Genomic DNA, 18,984 nt, shown 5'->3' on the forward strand with positions numbered 1-18,984 from the left:
TACTCATTGTACCAGAAAGAAGTGTGGGAGCTGGGTGAAGGGGGTGGATTCTGATTCTGGTGACCTAATGGAGCCCTGTTCACCACCTCACCTCTGCTGAAATACACTTATCTGTCCTCTTCATGCACTTGTCTGCATTCATATGGCTCTTTAGGAATCACTGATGACACAAAGCAACGGTTCTGGTGAACTAGTCCCTTGACCTTAATTCAGAATAATGTCATTGAGACTACCGCAGAAAGGAAAGCCAATCCCTCCTCAGCTCTTAAGACCCTGGACATCAACTAAGCTGGGCCACTAATGTATATAATGCATATATATGAGCATGTGTGTGTAAGGGTGGAGGGGTCTGAAAGTTGTTTAAAACTTTCCAGACAAAGATGCATTTCAATTTAAGAAAACCTTTCCAAATTCAACACAGACTAGTTAGGAAAGAAAATTACTTAGATTTGTTTAGAGATAGGTTGCTGGAGAAGAAGAAAGGTTAAAAATGAGCAGTTGAATCCCCAGTGTCTTCTGACACCATTAGGGAATTCTGGAAATAGCTGTTCACAAACTAATTGTTGTGTCAGCTTCAGTCATCTCTGAATTCCACTTTTCTCACAAAGTTTCCGCTGACTCCAAAGCAAGTACGTCAAGGGGAAGAACTGGGACCTACATATACAATGTACATGCCAATGTTTCATGCTTGTCAGAGCCGTGTATTTAGTATAATTACAGGAAATAGCCTTCCGAGTCCAAGTTGAAGAAATTAATCACTAAAGATGTTGACTGCTGAGGAAATTTGCTACAATCTGTCAATAATTTATGAAGATAGCTCCTGGGTGACAATGAAGATTTTGCTTTAGATAACAATTGAAGAAACACAAAGTATGTTATAGGGTGGGATTATTATTCTTTCAGTTTCTTATATAATTCTTCTTATCTGGGTAATAAAAAGGTAGCCAGTCATCTATCTATATATACGCACAATAGCACAGCAACAGCAACACAAATCCCTTTATTACTTAATCTTTGATATATTATCCTTAATCTGATAATTAGCATCAGCTGTGGTGATGGTTTTCGTGTGATGATTCCCATCTCTATGAGTTACACAGAGGCCAGTAACTCATACATCATAAGGCAAATAACTGCAAATTTGATCAGGCATTAGTTCTACTAGGGATAAAAAGAAAGGATGCGATATTTTATCAATTTGAAAAAAATGATTTATCCCAGTGTTGAATCCTCTGTATGGCCCTTATTTTTAGTACCTGCCTTTGAATGAATTTGCTAATAAGAAGCAGTTCCAAAAAAGTAATTCTTGTTCCCTGAGCCAGTTTGCTACTTGGACTACGTTGGTACTTGTCCAGATGTCTACCATTCAATTTCAGATTAGGCTCTCGGTGTTAAGTGAAACATAGAAATGTATTTCAAGTTTGAGTTGGATCTAGTGGGTTTAACACCTGCTAGATTTACATACTATCTGTAGTGGTATTCATTTCTCTCCAGTTTACCAGATCTCACCCCTCTTAGTCAAGTGAAAATCTCCCTTCTCCATTATTAAAAAAAAAAAAAATTAAGTGGATTTTGGAGAGAAATACTTTTGTTCTGTTCTTGGTAATAAACCAGGTATGCTCAGATTTTGAAATAATGTACATACATTAAATAATTTGTGTTCCAGTCTGGATATGACTTCGAGAAAGTAGTGTAGACTTCAGAAACTCTTTTAACTTCTTGGTCACGTTCCTGTATTTGGAAAATGAAAATGTCATTAATTATCAAATGGACAAAGTTTATGGAGAGCAATACAATTCCAAAGTATAAGGAGTTAGAAACTGAGATCAGCAATGGTTTGGTCATTACCATCTACCAATTTATTAGATGATAGGCTGGTAGATTTCACACTTTTCCTGCTTTTTCAAGCAAATGTAGCTCATATTTTCAAGCATGCCAATTCTTATTTGTGAATAACTTTCAGTTCTCTGAAAGTCTTTAGAAATTGAAAGATATTGTTATGGTTTGAGAGAGCCCATAACAATCTATTGTCGTTAGACAATTATTCTATCACCCGATGACCCCTCCCCACCCGGAAAGGGGAATCGGGGAACACAAAGAAAACACAAAGGTTGAAGTATAAATAGATTTAATAGACTAAGACTAAATAATTAACAATAATACTAAAGAACCAGTATTAATCCCAATACTGATATAAGATATACAGAAATTATACTCAGCCAATTCTATCAGCAGGAAGCTGTGCACTCCCAGCAGTGGATAGCAAGTATCAGACACTGCGAGCGCAATGGCTTCAGGAGGAAGGGAAGGCCTCAGGGCTCCGGCACCAGGGCAAGGAGTTGTCCGGACCGCCGCCATCAGAGAGAGAGCCCACTACGCAGCAAACTTCTCTAATTTATATTGGATGTGACGTTCATGGTATGAAATACTCCTGTTGGCCAGCCTGGGTCAAATGCCCAGGCCTTGCTCCTCCTTGTCCCTGCACCTGGCAAGGCTCGAAAACACTAACCTTGAATCCCACAGAGCCTGGCTGGCTGTAAAGTAAATATTTTCACAAATTCAGACACTAGAGTCTTCTAAAACTGTAATTTTCCCCAGCATTAGAAGAAAAGTTAGTCCTGTGTCTCTCAACCCAGGACAGATATGATATCATCTCCTTCTAAGACGCAGAATAAGTAAATGAGCAGTTATGCAAAATGTCTGCAAATTGTCTTTCAAAAGTTTTATATGTATTGGTGATAAACAATAATCAAATATAAGATGGAATACTGTGATCCAACCAAATGTGTGCATGTCAGTTCCCAATGTGTTCTCTTTCAGAAGTTATCCACGGGTATTTTGGGCTTGGGTTTTTTGTTTATTTGCTCCTCTCTCTGCTTGGACTGCATTGCTGGCTGGCAAAACTAGGAGGCAGAAACAAGTGTCATCACTCTGAAGATATTAATCCAATGGTTTCCTCACAGCACTGTTGGTGTCGTATTTTGAAAATTCTGAAGGTATGTGGGAGGCCAGTCTGAGCCTATTTCCCTACCTTCAATGGAATGCATGAACACCACCCATGAAGGGTCGTAGATAGGAGGGATGAGAAAGGGTGAAGTGGGTGGGACTTCTAGAAGAGGGAGAAAAGTTGGCTGAAACTTTCTTTTCATCTACTGTTAAGATGCTGCCTTCAGAATTCTTCCTGTTAGAAACTGCTTATCCCAGATCTATTAAATTACTTCTGTAGAATACAGTTTTCACTTTTTGAATGGATACAATAATGTACAATTTCATATTCTAAAATTTATCCCAGTAATATTGTTCCTTGTTTATTGAAAACTTCCAACAGTGTCTTCACTCTTATTTTCCATACAAATAGTTGACTGTGATGTTGCATAATCAATACATTTCAAGATTCTTGGGAAATGAAATGTTTCCACAAACGTGTTCCATAAATGTTTTGCTGCCAAATGGCAGTCCTGACTATCCCGACTGTTGTAAGAAAAGGATTTAAACTAGAAGGTACATTAGAAATTCTCAAGTCTTTTATCTCCTCCTACTTTGCCAGTTGTGGAACATTAACTTCTGGGAATATAGTGCTGTTTAATCAGAGGTGGGTGTTCTACTCCAAAAATGCTAATTTCACAATAGTGGTTTTTTGCGTAGTCCCATTTAATCCATAGAGATGACACAAAAAAGGTAAATTAAAGTTTTCTAGTATGATTGGGAGATTGTGTCAAAAGTCACATGTGACCTGAGTTCCATAGATGGAGGAGGGAAAATTTATCCCGTGAACAGTTTCCAGGATTGGGAAAGTGATAAACTGCACATCAGTAACATATAGGTTCTATGTGGGGAGGTTCTTCTCTATTTTCACTAATTTTTAAATTTTAATTTGTAGCTGCAGTCACCTGCTTAGTGTGAAGAAGTTTTTGTAACCTGAAGCCAACGTTTTCCTCTATGTGTGGTTCCATTGGCCCTCCCTGTGATCATTTATAAAGCAAAACACTATACAATAGTGATTAAATCCCAAGAATGACAATGTGTTATTGGTAATGATACCTGTTAGCGGTAATCTCTTTGATGATGTATCACTCTTTCATTGATATGAATAAAATGAGGTTGTCTTTTGACCTGGTTAGTTATTGTTGTTCCAAATCTAACTTTAAAACGAAAGAAAGGAATAGGTCTGTTCTCTTCCTATTGGCAACACTGAAACTATTGAAGCAATGGTTCCTCTTTCAATCGCGTTACATTCGTATGTACTTGTAGATAACTATAAGGTACATCCTATTAAGCAATTACATGACAGTTCTTGGAGTTACAATAGGAAGTATTACCACACATTGGAAACAAAGTCTAAGTTTAACATTCTTGTTATTTCTAAAATAAAGTAAGCATTGACATAGCATAAAAATTTTATTGATTGGTATGATAAACTACCTGGATTAACCGATGAATGACAGATACTGCAAATCCAATTTTACAGGTAGAAGCCCTTCTCTGGTCATCTTTTAGCATGCAGATTATCCTCAGTACATATGAATAGGAATATACATACTCATTTTAATACTCTTGAATAACCTTACTTTTGTGGTCAACATTTTTATGGCTCTTACATCATGCATTACAGAGTCATAATAATGTGAAACACTGATTTTCAAGTTCCCTGAGAAACATAATATGACCTGGTAAATGTCAGTAAGACTCTTAATACTAAAATACTTCCATTATATAGGTGACAAGCACTTTACTGCACCATATTATCACATTATAAAATCATTTGCTTTAATTACTTCATTAACAGAAATCATATTCTAAGTTAAGGGTAGACCATAGTAATGTCATATCCAAAATCACAGAATCACAGAATCTTCATGATTGGAAGGGACCTTTGCGATCATCAAGTCCAACCACAAAAAACAAAACAAAACAAAACAAACCACGCTAAACAAACAGACACAAACCAACAATCTCGGGCACTAAAGCATACCCTGAAGTGCCATGTCTACACGTTTCTTAAATACCTCCAGGGATGGCGACTCCACCACATCCCTGGGCAGGCTGTTCCAGTGCCTGACCACCCTCTCAGTAAAGTAATTCTTCCTAATATCTAATCTAAACCTCCCCTGCCGCAACTTTAGACCATTTCCTCTGCTCTAGGAAGACTTCTCAAAAGTCCTGCCATTTTCTGTTTGGATAGCAAGATTGGTAGGTCCAACACAAACAACAAGTATTGTAGAGTTGGAGAAAACTACATTGCTTCCATGATCTCTCAGAATTCTTTGAATATATAAAAAAGGAGCTAATTAAGAACTAGCTAGCAATTCAAGAAGACTTTTACCAAAATCCCCACCCAAAATCTACTACAGAAGCTAAATGGTTGTCAGAAGAGTCAATGTACCTTTTGATCAAAGCCTGACCAAGCAAAAGAATGCAGAGCATAAGATTATATAGTATGCATTACTGGGACCAAATCTAAAGGCAAGGGAGCTCCTGGATTTTTTTAATGCTTATATTAATAATATGGAAAAGAACTTGGACACACACTAGAAGAGCTCCAGATAAAGCAACAATCTTTAGATAAGCAAGGTCAGAGAAAACTGTGAGAAACTTTGACTTATGTTAAGTTCAGTGATAGGTTTACACAGGGGAAAGTGAAGTAAGTATTTACACATAGAAGTTAAACTGGCCTGAAGTTGTGAACTACTGTGAATTACTTTATCTTACAGGAGTTCTCAACCAACTGTGAGAACAGAGGAAAGGGAGACAGGTGCCACACAGAGAGGACAATTAAATTCTTTTTAAAATCAGCTTAAGGGTTGATGTTTAGCACAAAGAATATCCTACTGCCTTCACATAAATCAATAGCATGGCCTCAGCTGGAATACTGCGTGCAGGCAGTCCACCCCTGAATGAGAGCTGCAAGAAAGTTAGAACTTCTGCTCTACCCATTCTGTAGCAAGGGAACAAGGAAGTATGAAACTACTAAGACATGAAAGTGAAAAATCCTTTGTTACTGTTGCTGGACTCTTCTCTCCCTTCCTCCCTGCCCTCAGATCAGTAAGTCCTAAACTGAGAGTTTAAGATTCAGGAACAGTTTTGGCAGTTATATGACTATCAGTCAGGCAGGCAATAGTAATTTTGGAAGAGGTTATAAATATGCTTTCTTCCTTAAACCAATCTCGTGTAACAATTTCTATATTCCTATAACCTTTAGATCGCCCTTGTATCTGTCTGAGGAAACAACAGCAGGAAAACAAATATGCCATGAAAAAATGGCCTTAATTCTAATGTCTTTAAAATCTGATAGGGGTATTTTGAGAAAATGGCTTTTCTAAATCCAACTGCTTCATACTAATGTGACAGTTACTGGAGAAACTGAACTTTCAATGAGATATAGGCCTCCTTTCCTGCCAGTTTCATTAATCATTTGTTGAGGAATCTGAAATCAAGGTTTACATACCTCGAGGGCAATCCTGCTCTGCAAAAGTGGTCAGGTGAAGGAAGCTGAGGGAGTTGTGCAATAGGTCTCTAAATGCAGCCTTATAATCACAAACTATGATGTTATCAATGTCTGGGAGTTTTGGACAGCAGGGTTCAAGATCCTTGCTTGCAGTTCTCAGGATTATGACATTTGATGTCAATCTATGGCTCATTTCCCAAGTCCATGGGAAAGAATACAGTAAATATATGAAAACCCAAGTTGAAACCATTGCAACCAAGCTTTTGTCCTTGTCTGAAGAAGCTTGGCTGTATCAAGCATCTAGATTCAGATGGAGCTCTTCCAAAGCTACCTTTCACAAACCAGTTTCCAGTGGTTATCTGTGACTCCCAAGATTTCTAGATATTCAATATCCTGTCAAGTCAGTACACTTATGGAGAAACAAGGAGTCTAGAAAGTTTAGGAAATGCAGCTGAAATAAGTTTGAAGTCAGGGCTTCCAGTATCAATTTAATTTTAAATTTTATAAATTAAAATTTTGATTTTTTTTTTTTTTTTACATTTCTTGTCATAGGGAATTTTAAAATATAAACTTTTCAGAGCCAATTCAAAGTGAATATACTGCCTATTGGACAAGAATCCTTTAATTTTTTCCCCAAATTTGGTAAACATTCTCTGAAGGAAAGTATTTATTCTGATGAACTTGTATTTTCAATGAGTTTTATTTTTTTCCGTTTGTATTTGCGAATAGTGGATGTATTTAGGTCTGCTCAGTTCTTCATCTGAAGTGATTTCTTGCTCTTGGCTATTTTTAATTCTCTCCTTTGATACAAAGGTAGTGCAAACTTTCATCTCTTTGTGAGTAAGATCACACACATAGTTAATGAGGATACAACAAAGCCCCAACTATGATTAAAAAGTCTCCCATATCATCAAACTGTCTTGTCCCCATGTGATTTCCAAGTTATAGTAAATATACATAGCAACTTCCACCGTATCAGTGAAACAGGGTATCTATGTCAGCATTTTGATTCATCAAATTTTAAACCACAGTACAGTTTCAGCACTAACATTGACTCTAAACATAGGTTAAATACTACATTGTCTGCCACACCTGTGCCAAGTTCAGAGTACTTTTAAATTACTACATAATTTTCTTTGGTGATGTGTTCTAATGCTTCAGTGTTTCCTGGTGGAAACTGGTAAATTTTGGAGCCCACTTACAGAAAAAAGGATACACATTTGTATATCAATAATACCATGCCCAAACCATAGATGGCCTTGCAATGCCTAAAAGGCAATACGGTCTCCTAGTACAGATTTTTTTTTTCAATATTTATGCTCATAATTTATAATCCCATAGAATTTCTAATTAAAATAAACTCTGATTTGTGATAAAAAAATTATGAAAATTGCCAGGGAGAACAAAACTCTATCCAGACAGCACTGAAGCCAATATTTTCCATTTAATTGACTATAGTCAGATCTACTAAAGCTCAGGAAAAGTATAGATTATCTGTAGGAAGTAAGTAGTTCACAACATTAAAATGAATATTTTGAATGTAATATATGACTACTTTGCTTAAAGAAGTAAAAATAAGTCGTCCTGAAGGGAAAGTCGTAGATGAAAGATGGAAAGACAGTGCAAGGCTGTAATGGGTCTGGCTGGGCTGGAGTTAGCTTTCTTCATAGCAGTCCATATGGTGCTGTGCTCTGCATTGGTCGTTAAACCAGTTTTGATAACACACCAATGTTTTGGCTGTTGCCTGATGGGATTCCTGATGGGAAGTAGTGAATGAATTGCTCTTTGTGCTTTGCATCCCCATGCAGTCTTTGCTTTCCGTATTAAACTGCCATTATCTCAACCCATGAGTGTTTCCATCTTGTTTTCTCCCACTGTCTTATTGAGGAGTGAAAAAGCAACTGAGTGGGGGTCTGGCAGCCGGACAAGATCAACCCACCACAAGGGCATATATCTTACTTTCAGTTTTTTGAGTTGTTTTGTTGTTTTTGCAGTGTAAGTGAAATCAGTAAAGGAAATTTGTGTAATTTAAATGTGTTTTGGATTTGGGAGTTCAAATAAACTAAACTGGATTTCTAAATATTTTGACATTCACCTTTTGTTCCTTGCAAATCAAAGCTATTATACCTTGTGGACTATCCCTAATTCTGTTAATTTAAGAACTGTCTGCTCCAGGTCACAAAAGAAATTGTGATTTACAAGGTTAGCTGACTAATTGGCTTGGTTCAGACAGGAATGTCGATCCTCATTTTGCTTCTAAAGATGTTAAGTGATATGCTAAGATACTTAATCCAGATCCACAGAATTTCTCATATCTATGCTACTAAGTCTCCAAAGTGGCATATTGCCTGTCTTCATTTCACATCCTTTGAATTTGGTTTATGTAACATGGGGAGCGGATATTGTCAATCTATTACTATTTTCTGCAGGTGCTTCTCTTTCCCTCCCCTATGTCCATTGTTCCACTCATTTTTTTTGGTTTTCCTCTTTTGGAAGGGAGTACTTAGAAGGCATTACTCCTGAGTTCCCACATGTAATGGCACAGTTGTGTTCATGATATTGAAAAAAGGACAATAGTTTAACCCAAGAGGTGTTGACATTTTCCACTTGCTGGAATGACTAACAGCTACCAATGCATTTGATGGCAAAGATAATTTTCTGTATACCAAGAAGAGGCATATACACTTTGAAACTCTCAGTATAGGACTTCAGAGTGCCATTAAAACTTGTTTGTGGTGCACTAGGACGCCCAGGGACTTTTCAGTAGAGCTGCCCCCACCCAGTCAGACTCCAGCCTGTACTGCTGCTTGGGGTTATTCAGTCCCAGCTGCAGGACTTCACATTTATCAATGCTAAACCTCATGTAATTCTTGCTGGCCCAGTCTTTTAGCCTGTCAAGGGCCCCCTTTGTGGTGGCTCCTCCTTCTGACTTATTGACCCTTACTGGGTTTGCATGCAAAGGTTTTGGCAGCTGTGAGGGTTCTGTAGGGGTGGCTTCTGTGAGAAGACACCAGAAGCTGCACCCATGTCATGCAGTCAGTTCTAGCTGGCTCCAAGACAGACCCACCACTGACCAAAGCTAAGCCAGTCAACCAGTCAGCCATTGGTAGCACCTCTATGAGAACATAGTTAAGAAAGGGTGAAAATACTGTGCAGCAGCTGTGAGAGTGGAGTGAAAAAATGTGAGAGAAACAATTCTACAGACACCAAGGTCAGTGAAGAAGGAGGGTGAGGAGATTGCCTTCAAATCATAAAGTGCATTCTCATTAACGGGCTGAAAATACATCACAGTCCAGAAAAAAGTTTATTTCTTATTGCATTTTTTGTGAACTTGGAAGAAATTTATCACCTGTTGGTGACAATTTAGGTTAACTGTGAGACTCAATAAAACTGCCAGACTGAAGCAAGCTTGGCTGTACCATGTATAATGTTTTAATTAAGGCACAAATGTCCTTCTGCTAAAATTGTAAAATAAATAGCTTAGTAAAGAATCACTTTAACATAAGCATATTTAGGATTTATGGAAGGAAATAAACTTTGGTCTTTTTTAGCAATGGAACTGTATTCTCTTTCAAGAACAAAATAGTGAACTGCTTTGGAGAAGCAAAGTAATGAAGTCCAAATACTATGAAAAAAAGAAGAAAATTTTGAAACACTCTGAATTATAAACTTACTGAAAGTTTTATGCTGACTCAATTTAAAAAGATAAATATTGTTAATATATATGGCTTTTCTTCTAAAATATAACATTGTGATATTACAGTTTTAATTTAATTAGTGAAGCACCTACAGATTACTACATGAATCCATCAAGAGCAACCTCATTGGCATCCCAGTGTTTTGGAAAAAGAGTATATATTTCTGTTACATGTCATCAGGAAATAATTTTGTTACTTTCAAGAAATTGTTGCAGGAACCTGAGTCACCTGGACCTCTAAGAAGTAACTGTTTGTAGTGTCTTCTGTAAACGAGCTTCTGTGAGAAGACTGAAGGTCTTCAGTCTGTATAAGTTTCACCTCACACAGTCACTTTCTAAAGAACTGAAACAAATACAACAAATGTTGTCTATCATCATATTAAGCACAAGATTCTATAGACTCACATCTATTTTTGTTAAATCATTTGTGTATGATGTTACATGTCAACCTTTTATATTCCAATGACTGCAGTCCTGATCAAACATTATTGTGCTTTCCTGGCAGATAAATAATAATATTTTGTTTTGCACTTGGTTTTACTGCCTTGTTTTATTTTGCATTGAAATTAGTGTTTGCTTCCTCTCTTAGATTTAATTCTGAGGGTAGGGTTTCTTTGACTCAAGCAGCTGACGAGTTCCCGGGGGGGTGACCCACCTAGATAACAAAGTCAGGAGTCCAAAGTCAGTCAGTCGGCGAGGCGGCGACAAGAGCTGAGGTGAGGTGGGCCCGAGGCGGGGGCGGGATAGCGCCGCACAGAGGGGTTTCTGAGCTCAGGGACCCCCCCAACTCACAGCCCGAGCCCCAGCCGGAACCAGGAAGTCCGCGGCAACCAATCAGACGCGGAGGGGGCGTGGCCAGGAGCCGCGCGGAGCTTTAAACGCGGTGAGAACAGCCCCTCGGTCGGTCGGCGGGGCGAGGCGCCTGCAGGGGACGGTGCGCGTGCCGGGTGAGTGCGCGGGGAGCAACAAGGCGGGGGAGCAGGTAGGCTAGAAAGAAAACATCCAAGATGGTCTGCAGCCACCATCAAAAGGAATAAAGTAACCCAAACTGACCTGCCTCAGAGGCATGCAGCTGTCCAGGTGGCAGGCTGCGTGGAATGTCTGTCATTTTTGCAGGAGGACAGCAAAGACAGGGCCTGTGTGTGCTGTGAGCAGGGAAATGATCTGCTTAGCCTCGTGGCTGAGCTTTAGGAGGAAGTGGAAAGACTGAGGACCATTTGGGAATGTGAAAAGGAAATTGATTGGTGGAGCTGCACCTTGCTATCCTTAGGGAAAAGGAACAGGTGGAGGCTCCATGAGAGGTAGAGGATCCCCTGCCCTCTTGTCCCCAGTCAGAAGGAGGGGAACTAAGAGAGGATGGGGGGAATGGAAGCAGGTACCTGCTTGGGGCAGCAGAAGAGTCCCCTCCAGACCTCCCCTGCCTTCCCAGGTGCCTGTACAGAACAGATATAAGCCTCTGGAGACAGATGATGAGGGAATTGAGGGTTCTGATAAAGCCCCATCCAGAGAGTTGTTGAAGCAGCCAGCTCTGCACATTAAGACTGCTTCTGTGAGGGGCAAAAGTTAGAAGTGCTTCCAGTCTGAGGGGAACTGAGGGTCCTATATGCAGGCCAAACCCCTTCCACAGGGAGGTCTGCTGCCTACCTGGGGCCCGTGTTAGGGATATAACCAGGAGGCTTCCTGGCCTGATACAGCCCTCAGATTATTACCCCCTTTTGATCTTAAAGGCAGACAATGATGAGCTACAGAGAAGAAGTCTGAGGGCAATGAAGAGAGATTTCAGGGCTTTAGGATGGCTTGTCAAGGGTTTGGGAGAACAAATCGTGTTCTCTTCTGTCCCTTCAGTTTTGGGGACTGATGAATGGACAAACAAGAAGATCAGGCAGATCAATGCCTGGCTCCATAACTGGTGCTACCAGCAGGGCTTTGGGTTTTCTGACCATAGCTCGATTTACAGGACATCGGGTGTGCTTGCAAATGATGGGAAAACCCTATCCCGAAAGCGGAAAAGGATATGAGGCCAAGAGTTAGCAAGGCTCATGGACAGAGCTTTAAACTAGAAGTGAAGGGGGAAGGGGATAAAACCAGGCCCACTGGTAATGAGCCTGGGGGTAAATCAGGGAGCCCAGCTCAAGTACATCTACACTAATGCATGTAGCATGGACAACAAACAGGATGAGCTGGAAGCCATTGTGCAGCAGGACAGCTATGACGTAGTTGCCGTCACAAAAATGTGGTGGGATGACGGTCACGACTGGAATGCTGCAATGAATGGCTATAAGCTCTTCAGAAGGAATAGGCAAGGAAGGAGAGGTGGGCATGTGGCTCTGTACATTCGGGAGTGTTTTGACTGTATAGAGCTAGATTCCAGTGATAATAAAGTTGAGTGTTTGTGGGTAAGGATGAAGGGAAAGGCTAACAAGGGAGACTTGGTGCTGGGAGTCTGCTATAGACCACCCAATCAGGATGAGCAGGCAGATGAAGTATTCTATAAGCGGCTGGCTGAAGTGTCGCAATCAACAGCCCTTGTTCTGGTTGGGGACTTCAACCTACCAGATGTCTGTTGGAAATATAACACAGCAGAGAGCAGGCAGGCTAGGAGGTTCCTTGAGTGTATGGAAGATCACCTACCAGTTGTCTCAGGAAGTTAGCCTGCCAGGGGAGGCACCTTGCTAGACCTACTGTTCACAAACAAAGAAGGACTAGTGGGAGATGGTGGTGGACAGAGGCTGTCTTGGGCTAAGTGATCGTGAAATGGTTAAGTTTGCAATTCTTAGTGAGGTAAGGAAGGGGGTTAGTAAAACCTCCACCTTGGACTTCTGGAGGGCAGACTTTAGCCTGTTCAGAACTCTGGTTGGGAGAGTCCCCTGAGAGATAGTCCTGAGGGGCAAAGGGGTCAAGGAAGGCTGGACACTCTTCAAGAAGGAAATCTTAAAGGCCCAGGAGCAGGCTGTCCCCACGAGGCGCAAGATTAAAGGGTGGGGAAAATGGCCGGCCTGGTTGAACAAAGTTCTTGATGGGACTTAAGGGGGGGAAAAAAGAAGGGTTTACCACCTTTGGAAGAAGGGACAAACAACTCAGGAGGAGTACAGAGATCTTGTTAGGTTATACAGAAAAAAAATTAGGAAGGCAAAAGCCCAGCTGGAACTCAACCTGGCCATTAATATAAGGGCCAACAAAAAAAGTTTTTATAAATACATCAACAAAAAGAGAGCCAGGGAGAATTTCCATCCCTTACTGTATGCGGGGGGGAACATTGCAACCAAAGATGAGGAGAGAAGGCTGAGATACTTAATGCCTTCTTTGCCTTTGTCTTCAATGGTCAACCCAGCTACTCCCAGGGTGTTCAGCCTTCTGAGCTGGAAGATAAGGATGGAGAACAGAACAACCCCCCCCCATAATCCAGGAGGAAATAGTCAATGATCTGCTTATGCACCTAGACATGCATAAGTCTATGGGGCCAGACAGGATTCACCCAAGGGTACTCAGGGAGCTGGCAGGAGTGCTCACCAAGCCTCTCTCTATCATCTATCAACAATCCTGGTCAACAGGAGATGTACCAGATGACTAGAGGGTGGCCAACATGACGCCTATCTACAAGAAGGGCTGGAAGGAGGATCTGGGGAACTACAGGCCTGTCAGTCTGACCTCGGTACCAGGAAAGATCATGGAGAGGATCATCTTGAGTGAGCTCTCACAGCAAGTTCAGGGCAGCCAAGGGATCAGGGCCAGTCAGCATGGGTTTATGAAAGGGAGGACCTGCTTAACCAACTTGATCTCTTTCTATGACCATGTGACCCACCTTCTCAATGCAGGGAAGGCTGTGGACATTGTCTACCTGGACTTTGGTAAGGCCTTCAACACCATCCCCCACAGCGTTCTCCTGGAGAAGCTGGCGAATCATGGCATAGACAAGTATACTCTTCACTGGGTAAAAAACCAGTGGCTGGATGGCCGTGCCCAGAGAGTTGTGATTAATGGGGTGAAATCTTGTTGGCGGCCGGTCACCAGTGGTGTCCCTCAGGGCTCAGTTCTAGGGCCAGTCTTGTTTAATATCTTTACTGATGATCTGGATAAGGGGATTGAGTGCACCCTCAGTAAGTTTGCAGATGACACCACACTAGGTGGGAGCGTTGATCTGCTTGAGGGTTGGCAGGCTCTAAAGAGGGACCTGGACAGGATGGAGCAATGGGCCAAGGCCAATGGGATGAGGTTTAATAAGGCCAAGTGCCGGGTCCTGCATTTCGGTCACAACAACCCCAGGCAACGCTACAGGCTTGGGGAAGAGTGGCTGGAAAGCTGCCCAGCAGAAAAGGACCCAGGGGTATTGGCAGACAACAAGCTTAACATGAGCCAGCAGTGTGCCCAGGTGGCCAAGAAGGCCAACAGTATCCTGGCTTGTATCAGGAATAGCATGGCCAGCAGGAGTAGGGAAGTGATGGTGCCTCTGTACTCGGCCCTGGTGAGGCCTCACCTTGAGCACTGTGTTCAATTCTGGGCCCCTCATTACAGGAAGGACATTGAGCTGCTGGAGCGTGTCCGGAGGAGAGCCACAAAGCTGGTGAGGGGTCTAGAGAACAAGTCATACGAGGAGAGGCTGAGGGAACTGGGCATGTTTAGTTTGGAGAAGAGGAGGCTGAGGGGGGACCTCATTGCCCTCTACAACTACCTGAAAGGAGGTTGTAGAGAGGTGGGTATTGGACTCTTCTCCCAAGGGAATAATGACAGGACCAGAGGAAATGGTCTGAAGTTGCAGCAGGGGAGGTTTAGATTAGATATTAGGAAGAATTACTTTACTGAGGGAGTGGTCAGGCACTGGAACAGCCTGCCCAGGGAGGTGGTGGAGTCGCCATCCCTGGAGGTATTTAAGAAATGTGTAGATATGGCACTTCAGGGCATGCTCTAGTGCCCGAGATTGTTGGGTTGGGTGATTTGTTTTGTGTTTTTTTTGGTGTTTGGTTTTTTTTTGTGTGTGTGTATGGTTGGACTCGATCTCAAAGGTCCCTTCCAATCATGAAGATTCTGTGATGTAACTCTGCCTATTTACAAAGCATGTACAAAGTCCTGCTTCCCTAAACACAAGAGAATGGTGACACTTTTCTTTCCTGCAGCCCTGATAGTGTTTCAGGCCCTGACCTAAAGGCTTTCTCTTTAACCTGTTTTCAGGGTTTCATCTCATTATTCTCAAGGTCACTACTCCCAGGTAAGCATGTGGCCTTTTCTACTTCTCTCTGTTTTCTGACCTTTTTTGGTTGTTTCACTTAAAGCGAACTCTCAAAAGAATGACTGACCAGTTCCACGGCCTTTCTAATTACATTTGGAATTTCATTTTGGACAGTGAGTTTGTGTCTGTATTTTGGTTTGAGATCCCCTTTTTCTTATATTTTAACACAAAAAGGAAATTCCTGCAATACCAGTTCTTGTAATGCATTACAGTCTGTATAGAAACTTAATCTTTTGATATCTATAGGTATTAACCACAGTTTTCACACAGTAGTGGTTCCCTTTTGTGGCTTTTCCAAAAGGAAAAGCTACAAGAGAAGAAAGAGCTGCTGGAGGAATAATTATCTGGCATCATGTTTCTGGAGCTCAACTTATCACCCTTGTAGCTGCTAAGTACCAGCTGAGATACAAAACATCAGGCATGGAATGTAAGTTATGTTGTGATACCTGCAGAGAACAGACAGACTGGACTCCTGGAGTATCTAAAAGATGATTGCTGAATATCTACTCATGCAGAATACCTGACTATTTCTGAGAAAAAGAGTGGTTATCAATAGTTTGACAGAAGTAACTGTATATGTAGATCAACTTTAACTAGGCTGTCTGAGAAGCTGTGTCATACTTTATAGTGTTGACTGAGGATCCTAATGAAATAAGTTGAAAAATGGGAGAGGTTACATGAAGTATTTACATACTCTTTTGCATATATTGATATGCCCTTAAAGACTGCTGGTAGTTTTATTTGCTAGTGTATTACATAGCCCTCATTACCTTATTGGAGTGTATGGGGTTGCCAGTTTAGTAATCCTTTGCATAGCACCTATGCATATCACTACTGCTGAACCTGAGCACTTACTGTACTTGCTCATGAAAAACAAAAACAGAAAATGGAAAGCTAGCAATGCAAATACAGAGTAAATGGTATCATCTCTGGATATTAAAAAATTTTACTGAGTTGACATAAAATTATTTTTTCCAGAATTTTAGAAGCAGATATATACACACACACAGACATACACACATGTATTTTATCTGTGATTAATTTCACTCTTGATGCTCGTAAGTTTTACAGTTTTCTCTTTATCTTTGGTGCTTGGTCAGCTGGAAGCACACAACAGAACAGTCCACAAGGAGAAGCTAGACTTGAAAGCAAAGTATTGTCAAGACACACATGAAATCCATTGGAATGAAGGAAGATGATGTTCCCATGCTTGGAGTTCAGCCCTGCAAAAGCTTCAAATGTTGAGATAACAGCTAGAAAATGAGGAACATATGGTTCTTTTTGTGTTTTGGGGGGGGGTTAATTTTTTTTCACCATAAATGTCTGATTGATAGCTGGTATTATGGTTAGTATTGGTGAATGGATCAAGTTAAATTACAAACTACATTTCATAAAATGAGTATAAAAAATATATTTAGATGCAGGATGGTGGCTTTGCAGTTCAGTGACCTCTGCCTCCTCTCCACACAGGATTTCTAATAAATTGTTTTGAATTGTTCTTCTGACCATTTGCCAAGAAAATACTACTATTATCACCAGATCCCAAATGGCATTGCAGTAACAATGTCATAGTGAAGCTATTAGTGGAATTACTGTGTTGGAAAGGCATGTCACAAGTGAAGGACAGTCTGTGGCACAAGTCCCAAAACTACCTTGTGATCCATCTTGGCAATTGCAAGTTATTAGTTTCAGGTACAACTTCTGAGCAATTGCAACATTACAGACAAATATTGACATCAATGTCCACACCACAAAAGAACTCCTGGAAAACCAAAAAGGAATTGCAGAGACTCTCTTGTCTTCTTAGCTCAACTATGATAGCACCTGATGACCTTCAGATCTAGCAAGGCCATGATAGTTTTCAGCATATCTGTATCTACTTATCTCCACTGACAGATTACTCTTACAATATGTTGTAACATTTTCTTATAATACTAGAAGACAAGGTGGGATAAGGAGACATGGAGGTAAAATGAGTGTGAGGAGGAGTAACTCTGTGCACTGGTAGATAATGAGGGCTGACTGCCTGGAAAGCAGCTTTGCAGAAAAAGGCCTGGGAGTCCTGGTGGACAGGTTGAACTTCAGCCAGCAAGCGTGCTTGCAGCCATGACAGCCAACATCTTGGACTCCAGTAGGAAGACTGTTGCCAGCAGGTTGAGGGAGGTGATCTTATATTCTGCTTAGCTCTGATGAGGCCACATCTGGAGTGCTGCGTCCAGTTCTAGGCCCTTCAGTACAGGAGAGCAGCTTGCTTTACGTGCTCCCACTTGGGCAGCAGGGTCAGGCTAGTGGGTGATGTCCCTGCCTGTGGTAGAGGGGTTAGAACTAGATGATCTTTAAGGTCTCCTCCAACCTAAACCATTCTATGGTTCTATGATGCTATGATCTCAAGAGGTGCCTTCCAACCTAAAGGGTTGTACTCAGACACGTGGATGTACTTGAGCAGGTCCAGTGGAGGGCCATAAAGGTGATTTAATTGGAGAGTCTGACATATGAGGAGAGGCTTGGACTTTTCAGACTGCAGAAGAGAAGGCTCTTATTAATATGTATGAATACCTGTGGGGTGGTGGGACACACACATACACATAGAGGCAATGGAGCTAGACTTGTCTAGGTGGTAACCAGTGACAGGACAAGAGGCAGTGGTCACAGATTGCTATACAAGTCATTAATATATAAGAAAAACCATTTTTACTGTAAGGGTGTTTGGACACTGGGACAGGTTGTCCAGAGAGTCTGTAGTGTCTCCATTCCTGTCCACCTGACTGGACATAGCTCTGAGTAATCTGTTCCAATTGACTCTGCTTTGTGTTGGATTCAAAGAGAGGTTGGACTAAAGATGTTTTCTAGCCTCAACCATCCTGTGACTCTGTGATGCTATGATTGGAATAGAGTAAAAAGAAATAGAAACCCCAGGGAGTCCTGCTATAAGTATGAGAAGAAAAAAAAAAAAAAAACAAACCAACAAAAGGGACTGTGTAATGCATAGAGAAGATATGGACATATTAGGGAACTGTGGCATAAGGATACAGAAGATTTCTGGCAAATGCATAGACAGGGGAGTGGAAATCTATTGGAGGAATGAATAAGGATAGGTGAAAGGAAAAACAGGGGTCTGGGACAGAGGAAAAGTATGGTGCATCAGAGAATCTAGCATGGAGAGATTGGTGGAGTATCTCAGTCTTAGGCATGAGAAAAGGAGGTGTGCAGAGTGTTATTCTGTTCTTAAAAATGAAGGAGATAGGCAGTAAGGAAGCATATAGGGTCCAGAAGAAGAATGTAGGGAGTGTTTTAGTTTCAGCTGCACAAAGACAATGATATGGGTGAGACATTTGAATATCAGAATAATAGCTAATTCATCCTTACTGACCCATCTGAAGTAGAGGATTGTGATAAGAAGGAGAAGAAACTAGGGTAGAGGTTCGCAGGCTTGCCAGGACAAAGGCAGCAGGCTTCATTCACAGATAAAGAGCTAATGAATGCTAGGCAAGTAAAGCACAGAATATAGGCAACAGACACAGAAACAGACCAGATGGATTAACAGGTGGTGCAGGCACAGCACAAGGAAAAGATGGGTAGAATATTGATAGAAGTAAAAAATATGACCAGATTCAGTAA

The sequence above is a fragment of the Numenius arquata genome, chromosome 4 (assembly GCF_964106895.1).
Source record: "Numenius arquata chromosome 4, bNumArq3.hap1.1, whole genome shotgun sequence".
Taxonomy (NCBI): Eukaryota; Metazoa; Chordata; class Aves; order Charadriiformes; family Scolopacidae; genus Numenius; species Numenius arquata.